Source organism: Pseudophryne corroboree, chromosome 5 (genome assembly GCF_028390025.1).
Source record: "Pseudophryne corroboree isolate aPseCor3 chromosome 5, aPseCor3.hap2, whole genome shotgun sequence".
Classification (NCBI taxonomy): domain Eukaryota; kingdom Metazoa; phylum Chordata; class Amphibia; order Anura; family Myobatrachidae; genus Pseudophryne; species Pseudophryne corroboree.
The window spans coordinates 563,295,896-563,304,105 of record NC_086448.1 but is presented as its reverse complement, the minus strand read 5'-3'; the positions used below and the strand labels follow the sequence as shown (position 1 = coordinate 563,304,105).

Sequence of the window (8,210 nt, the reverse complement as noted above, 5' to 3'; positions counted from 1 at the left end):
TATTTACAACACCCGGTCTCCCAAGGAGGTCTCCCATCCTTGTACTGACCGGGCCCAACCTTGCTTAGCTTCCAAGATCGGACGGTGTTGGGCGTCCCCAAGGAGGTATGGTTGTAATGTTTAGGGCTGGGTTTGGAGACGGGTCCTCTCATTTCAATGGATGATAATAGGAAATATCACAGACAAAGAAAGATGCAAAGGACCAAGAAAGATGCAATAAAGGAAGAATCTGAAAAAAATGGACTATGAGGTATGAGAGCTGCTAGTGAGAGAAAATACATGAGTTAAAACGTATTAGTGCCCTATCATGTGCAATATTGACCAACACGCGACTGATATTCCCTGGAGGTCCCCCGTCCAGGTACTGATCTGTTCGAGTTACTGACCCTTTTCCAAGGTCGGCCCAAAGAGTACTATTTTATGTATTTGGACACGTGTGCCTTTTGATGTTTTTAGCCTAGCCCCCTTTTTTTCGTCTAATATTTATTGATTAGGCTGCATTTTAATATCATTGTTTTATTTGTTACCCCTTTTTTAGTGCTGTGTATCTCTAAAATTAAATCATACTATTTTTTAGTACCTGGTTTTTTCATTATTGATTGGACACCTTGGTCGCTTGCAAGTACCTCATCCCCCCACACCAATATATATATATATATATAGAAAAAATGTAAAGGGCGGCACTCCAATGGATTTTGAAAAATAAATAGCTCACCAAGCCAGCTTCATTTCAAAATGAATGAAATGAAGCTGGCTTGGTGAGCTATTTATTTTTCAAAATCCATTGGAGTGCCGCCCTTTACATTTTTTCTGTTTGCTGGGCCTTGTAGTGCCACGGGAAGGCACCCTGGTATTTATTATCTGCTGTAGGAGTGCCGGTCATATCTGGTGTTTTATATATATATATATATATATATATGTTACAGTGCCTGAAGTGGACCGGTATACAACGGTATAGTATACCGGCACTTCTTCGAGTACTGTCTCCCGCCGATCCACCACCGCATCAGGCTGACCGCTGCGCTACTATTTAAAATCTGCCGCAGACCGGCAGCCAATCAGTAGCAGCAGCTCCTGATTGGCTGCCGGTCCGCGGCAGATTTAAAATAGTACAGTGCCCGGCACCCGTCCCTGAGCCCTGACAAGTGCGGCTGCAAGGTTCGGTTCCCACTTGCAGTATGATTACGCCAAGGTTCCGACTCCTGCCCCCCTGACAGCTCCGCTGCCCAGCACTGGCTTTCTTCTGATAACTCGGGTGGCTGGCTCCCGCTGCACAGCACAGCTGCCCGGCTCCAGCTCCCGTATGCTGATACCCCCGGCTACCCAGCAACTGGTGAGTAGAGGGGAACTGATGGAGGAGAGTGTCAGGGTGGGGACAGTGTGTGTGTGTGTGTGTAAATGTGTCTGTGTGTGTAAATATATATATATGCATGTGTGTATACTGTATGTTGCCTGTGAGTGTGTAAATATGTGGCTATGTGTGTGGCATAATGTGAATTTAAGCTTATTCCGTGTGCTCTAATGTGAATTTCGGCTCATACAATGTGCTCTTATGTGAATATCAGCTCATACCGTGTGCTATAAATGTGATTTTCGGCTCATGCCGTGTGGTATAATGTGAATTTCAGCTCATACCATGTGCTATAGTGTGAGTTTCGGCTCATTCTATGTGCTATAATGTGAATTTCGGCTCATACCGTGTGCTATAATGTGAATTTCGCCTCATTCCATGTGCTATAATGTGAATTTCAGCTCATTCTATGTGCTATAATGTGAATTTCGGCTCATACCGTGTGCTATAATGTGAATTTCGCCTCATACCGTGTGCTATAATGTGATTTTCGGCTTATACCGTTTGGTATAATGTGATTTTCGGCTCAAACTGTGTGGTATAATGTGAATTTCGGCTCATACCGTGTGCTATAATGTGAATTTTGCCTCATACCGTGTGCTATAATGTGATTTTCGGCTCAAACTGTGTGGTATAATGTGAAAGGGGCACCAGTAATAGAACGTATAAGGGGTCCTACTATTGTGGTGCAAAATGTGTATAAGGGGTAGCAAACTACTACCTTTTTCGGAGCAGCGGGCGCGTAATTACAACCTTCACTTTTCCATACCCCCACTTCAAAATTTCCACTTCGACCAGTGTGTGTGTATATATGTATGTATATGTGTGTATATATATATATATATATATTATAATATAATATATACTGTATATATATATACACACACACACACACACACACACACACACACACACACACACACACGTACGTTTTAAATGTATCCATGCTTGGCCACAGGTGACTTAATTAGCACCCTAGTCAATTTGATTTAACCATCTGCGCTGAGCCATGGATATACCTAAAACCTGGACTGTTGGGGTTCCTTGAAGACTGCGTTTGGGAACCTCTACCTTAACCCAAACTGCTAAAACAACCCTAATATCCTATCCCTAAATTTTACCTGATGGCTCGGTATCTTGGCAAGGGGGGGGGGGGGGGGGGGGGGGCACTGACTATTTGCTTAGGGTGCTGAGAAACCTTGCACCGGCCCTGCACACACCGCAATGCCCATTACACATTAAGCCCTACAGTAAGGCTTCTAGTTACTTTTAAATTACCTGCTCATTGCCAGGGGTTTCTGCATATTACACACAGACTGACAAAGAGTGAGAGTCAGTCTGTGTTGTTTAGCAAAAATGGTAATCGGTTTGAATTGTATTGTATTAGCCCTTTAGACTAAATCCTAACCGATATTCACAATTGCACCAGCTTGATTCAGCAATAAGACCTATTTGTGACGCATGTGCTTTTTTACTACATGTTTTTATTGAATGATATCCTGATAAGAAGATACTCCCTTCTGTGAAGAATTCAAAGAGGATTATATGTGCCTGATTGAAAGATTAATACAGGGATGTATACAAGTACATTTAATTGATTGATTGATTATCTTGCACATATTCAGTGCCCCCTGACAGCCTCCGCACCATCTCTAACTCACCAAGCACGGTAGCGGTGGGCCGGCGTCAATGTCTTCCCGGGGTGACCGGCGGGAGTCGCGGGACAGGACTGCACCACAGCTCACCCTGCCCTGACAGCTTCTGCTCTGTCTCTCACTTACCAAGAGTGGCAATTTCTTCCTGGGCGGCGGGGCCAGATGGCTGGAGTTGCGGGACCCTGCACAAACAGCCTCAGTCTGTCCTCTTTCGGTCTCCGCGCCGTGCCACGTGCCAGGGGTGTACCCACCCTCCCTCACACATATACATAAGATGCAACTCACCAGAAGCTCCACCCTCACCTCAATCTAATTGGCCAGCAAATCTATCTGTCAGCCAAGCCAAGCTTGTCACTGAAACGCAGGAGTGGCAGCGCCCACATGCCATGATGGGGTCTGCAGGGGCAGTAGTTACGCCACTGAGTACCACTCCTAGATGTGCCACGTGTTTGTGCCGCCCAATAGTGATGCTTAGCTTAGTCACCCGCTTACCTCCTTGCATCCTTTTGGCCTAAAAACAAATATTGTGAGCTGTGAAGTGTTCAAAATAGACTGGAAATGAGTGGAAATTAATTTTATTGAGGTTAATAATATTGTAGGAACAAAAACACCCTCAAATTCTATTATATTAGCTGTTTTGATTATTTAAAAAAAAAAAAAATACATATCCAAAACCAAAACCTGCAAGGGTAGTTTTGGCAAAACCAATCCATATCCAAAACACGTACTGTAGGAGATCTAGATCCAAAACCAAAATAAATGGCCTGGTGCACACCCTTACTAACAACTTTATTCTGAATTTAGCTAGATAATTATTATATTAGATTTACAGTCTGTGAAATGCAATAGCTACAGTATTTTATTTTCTACTGTGTGCTCATTTGTAATGCATGCCGTATACTGAAGAAGTAAATATATATGTTACGGTTTATACTAAGTTGTAGTGAAGTTAGGAATACTGTAATGTCAATGTATTTTATGTGAGCTGCAGAGAAGTGGATAATTCACTTAGAAATTACCATTGATAGAGTATAATAAACTTATTAGTAAATCAGTAGGATAAAAGAATAGAGCGGCGCTAAAGAATCAATACAAATAGATGGAAGGAATGCCGGTAGTTCTAATTAAAACAGAGTTATTAATCACTTAAAAACATATATAGCAAATGACTTGTACTGGACAGATTTCTAACAGGATATATTGAGTGTATATTAAAAGTAACAACACTTGTAGTTACTCATGTAACAAAATATGTTGCAGTTCAAGTCCAATATGAAACTCTGTATCAACCCTGTTCAAAATAGCTGTCATGCACAGAATAGTCATATATTCAAGGTGGTATTGGTTGACTATATTTAGAGGTATATAAATGTCACTGTTCAAGGGAGTTATAACTTCTCCAAATGAAGATATAAATCAAAGTGTGGATAAATGCACATATATTAAATAAAGTCCCGTTTCAGAGCCTGCGTTACTCACTCTAACCCCTTTAAATGCCGGGATCCATTTGCAGTTTGAGGAGATAGTTGACCCGAGCGTCCTCGGGTTTTGATCGATGTGTGCGGCTCCCACTTCAGCAGCTGGCTCCGTGATACTTAATCAATCAGGGACTACCCAAACAAGATATATATATTGGTAGATGCTCAATTAGCTTAGTGATATCATTCAGGTGCTCGAAAGGGAGGCAATTGGTTTCCCCCAGCACCCTCAATGATAACAGTAACCAGATATAAATCCCACATAATAATAGAATTCAGAGATCTTCGTTACACATATTTGCGCAAATGTGTGGTTAAGCCCCAAAGCCGCATCAAGGCGTCTCTGCATATTTGGGGTCCCTAGCGCTATATCTAGGTGCAGGGTGTGGCACCCCAAAACACCAGCATAAACCAGAAAGCCCAGCGTAGCATACCAGTGAAAAAACTATAGTGTTAATAAATTAGTATTTAGGAAGCCGAAGCTATAGAGAGGGTGATACAAACATGAAATGTAATTAAAATAGAGAAATAGTGTTAAAAAATTAATAAGTGAAAAGTGTTAATAGAATGTAAAGGTATGCCACACTAAAGCCATCCAGCTCAGCCAGCCAGAGGCACCACACCTCACACCTCCATTACCCCAATCTGGGTCTAATATTAACCAGCAAGGAGCCACATGATAATGGCTCCTTACTACAATATGTCTAAGCTAAGAGCTACCTACCTTGGAGCAACCCCATAATGCTCCATGTGGCATGTCAGGGCGTGCACCTCCTCCTCCTAATGCAGGAACCTCTCTGCCTCTCACAACAGACATATATATTGGTAGATGCTCAATTAGCTTAGTGATATCATTCAGGTGCTCGAAAGGGAGGGGTATTTCTGAGCAAGAAAACAAGGCAATTGGTTTCCCCCAGCACCCTGAATGGTAACAGTAACCAGATATAAATCCCACATAATAATAGAATTCAGAGATCTTCGTTACAAATATTTGCGTAAATGTGTGGTTAAGCCCCAAAGCCGCATCAAGGCGTCTCTGTATATTTGGGGTCCCTAGCGCTATATCTAGGTGCAGGGTGTGGCACCCCAAAACACCAACATAAGCCAGAAAGCCCAGCATAGCATACCAGTGAAAAAACTATAGTGTTATTAAATTAGTATTTCGAGCACCTGAATGATATCACTAAGCTAATTGAGCATCTACCAATATATATGTCTGTTGTGAGAGGCACATAATCTACCCTTCACAAATCCGTGTTTGTTCCTAATAATAATCTTTTTGGCTTCAAGGATCTTCTGTACATTATCCCTCAGAATGCTTTCTAGGACTTTTCCCACTATAGATGTTAGACTAACTGGTCTATAATTGCCCGGTTCAGCTATACTTCCCTTTTTGAAGATTGGCACTACTTCTGCTATACACCAGTCTTTGGGAACCATGCCTGATGTAAGTGAATCATTGTGATTAAAAAAAGAGGTCTTGCTTATTTGGAGTGTAGTTATATGAGAACCCTTGGATGAATACCGTCTGAACCAGGTTACTTATTAATCTTAATTTTCTTCAATCGGTCACAGGCTTCCTCCTCACTTAAATAAGCACTAAGCAGTGGGACATTATCCTTATTGGGGTTGGGTGTTAGTTCATGCATCTGGTCCTCTATTGTAAATACCGATGAGAAAAACTTGTTTAATGTATCCGCTATGTCATTATCATTTTTTATTAAGCCTCCCAGTTTGTCCTTTAAGGGACCTATACTAAAACAGGATATACCTATCTTTTGCTGTTGATATACAGTATTTAAAAAAAAATTGAGGTTTGATTTACTTTTCTTTGCTACTAGCTTTTCAGTTTCTACTTTACTAGGGAGGGCGTAGAATGAAGGTGTCTCACTCCTTCAGGTGTGTCTATACAAAACACTTTTAGTTTGCTAGGGAGGGGCCTTAGACTGCACACCTGCATTGATCAATTCATAACTAAACTCCACTATTTATTATATGCTAAGCTGTATGATATCAGTAATGCTAGAGAAAGTGCACCTACAACCCCCCCCCCTTTTCTTCTGTAGAACTACAAGTCTCAGTAGGTAGCACCTCACATTACTGGCAGCTATAGGTGTGCAGTCTAAGGCCCCTCCCTAGCAAACTAAAAGTGTTTTGTATAGACACACCTGAAGGAGTGAGACACCTTCATTCTTAGACTTGCACCCACCCGCACCTGACCCTCATTTATTTTAACTAGGGTACCTAGCATGACTGCACTTGTGAATATGGCACAATTCTAGGTAAGTCCAATTATTCAGAACACTAGGTCAGAAATGGGGTGGCTCCAGGGGTACGGGGCCTCCTGGACTGCCGTGGCTGGGCGACAACAGGGCATCGCAGCATTACATTTAATTTGGCACTTTCACCGTTTGTTTATTATACATGTTACACATTTTTTTCACTTATATTAATTCACCCCATAACACCCTTTTTTTCTCACCTATCCCTTAATCCTTCTCACTACACATAATTATTCCCTGCGATGCCCTGGGGTTGCTTGGCTGTAGTTTTTTTTGGGGGGGTTCCGTGCCCTAGGTTTGAACCCCTATAGTGCTAGGTACTGCAGCAGAGTGGAGTCCCTTGCCGCGGGGCTGCAGCTTCATGCATTGATCAATTCATAACTAAACTCCACTATTTATTATATGCTAAGCTGTATGATATCAGTAATGCTAGAGAAAGTGCACCTACAACCCCCCCCCCCCCCCTTTTCTTCTGTAGAACTACAAGTCTCAGTAGGTAGCACCTCACATTACTGGCAGCTATAGGTGTGCAGTCTAAGGCCCCTCCCTAGCAAACTAAAAGTGTTTTGTATAGACACACCTGAAGGAGTGAGACACCTTCATTCTTAGACTTGCACCCACCCGCACCTGACCCTCATTTATTTTAACTAGGGTACCTAGCATGACTGCACTTGGGAATATGGCACAATTCTAGGTAAGTCCAATTATTCAGAACACGAGGTCAGAAATGGGGTGGCTCCTGGGGTACGGGGCCTCCTGGACTGCCGTGGCTGGGCGACAACAGGGCATCGCAGCATTACATTTAATTTGGCACTTTCACCATTTGTTTATTATACATGTTACACATTTTTTTCACTTATATTAATTCACTCCATAACACCCTTTTTTTCTCACCTATCCCTTAATCCTTCTCACTACACATAATTATTCCCTGCGATGCCCTGGGGTTGCTTGGCTGTGGTTTTTTGGGGGGGTCCCGTGCCCTAGGTTTGAACCCCTATAGTGCTAGGTACTGCAGCAGAGTGGAGTCCCTTGCCGCGGGGCTGCAGCTTCATGCATTGATCAATTCATAACTAAACTCCACTATTTATTATATGCTAAGCTGTATGATATCAGTAATGCTAGAGACAGTGGGGTATATTTACTAAGGTCCCGATTTTGACCGAGATGCCGTTTTTTCTTCAAAGTGTCATTTCAGTAATTTACTAAGCAAAAATCTCGGCAGTGATGAGGGCATTCGTAATATTTTGGAAGTCCTAGGAAAAAATCACGAATCAATACACCATCGGTCAAATACGCCTGCAATTTGGTAGAAATCGGTAATTTACTAAAAAGTGCAAATCACAAACACTGCCGACAATAGCCAAACACTGCCGTGCAGAAATACAATTCGTGAAAAAGTGCTAAAAAAAAACAGACCTGCTTTTTTATCCCGTGTTTGGAT

The 8,210-nt window shown here is 42.2% G+C and overlaps 1 pseudogene; it reads right to left on the bottom strand.

The window, feature by feature from the left end:
* LOC134929960 (5S ribosomal RNA) lies at positions 1-119 on the bottom strand (annotated as a pseudogene).
* Between the last annotated feature and the right edge of the window lie 8,091 nt (positions 120-8,210).